Source organism: Mastomys coucha, unplaced genomic scaffold (assembly GCF_008632895.1).
Source record: "Mastomys coucha isolate ucsf_1 unplaced genomic scaffold, UCSF_Mcou_1 pScaffold1, whole genome shotgun sequence".
NCBI classification, from domain to species: domain Eukaryota; kingdom Metazoa; phylum Chordata; class Mammalia; order Rodentia; family Muridae; genus Mastomys; species Mastomys coucha.
In genome coordinates, this window is record NW_022196891.1 from 68,532,268 (window position 1) to 68,532,981 (window position 714).

Here is a 714-nt window from a genome sequence, read left to right on the forward strand (position 1 = left end):
GTCCGGAAGGACAGAATGGAGGCGGGTTACTCTGTCCAGAATATGGTACCTATCATTAAATCACCGGAGACTGCCCAGAGAGCGACTTCCGTTCATGCTCAGAAGCAATCTTGGGAAAAAAGACCTTCCCGAACCTGGAAAGTTGTTTGAATTTCAAGTTTTTCTCGACACTCTTCCAAGACTTATCTCCTAAGTTGCGCAACGTGTTTGTGCTTCAGAGTCACTTCCTTAGCTTCTATCCCTGCCCTGAATAATTAACATAAGTAAATTAGGAAGTACTTGAGCTTGTTTGTTTTTTAAAGGACACTGGGTCCTATATATCCCAGACTTTCCTCCCACATACACAAGATGGCCAAGAGCTATTGCTTATGCCAAAATTAATCTGTTTAGGTTTTAAAACCAACTTAAAGATAAAACTTTTTTTCCCAAAGAGAATGTCTTTTGCGTGCTATACATTAAGTATATAGACAAGATTTCTTCGTAGATATAATGACTCGAATGGCTAGAGGACAGTCACTGAATGCCTGTTCTAAGCCTATGACAAGTCTTCTGGTAATTTTTTTGTTGTTTTTGATAAGCATGGTGGCCCATATCTGTTATCCCAGAACTTAGGGATCAAGGTCAGAAGATTGCTGCAACTTAATGTAAAACGAACAAACAAGCCCCATATGTGGCAGCTGCTGTGATTGCATACCTTCATTCCTAGAATTTGGG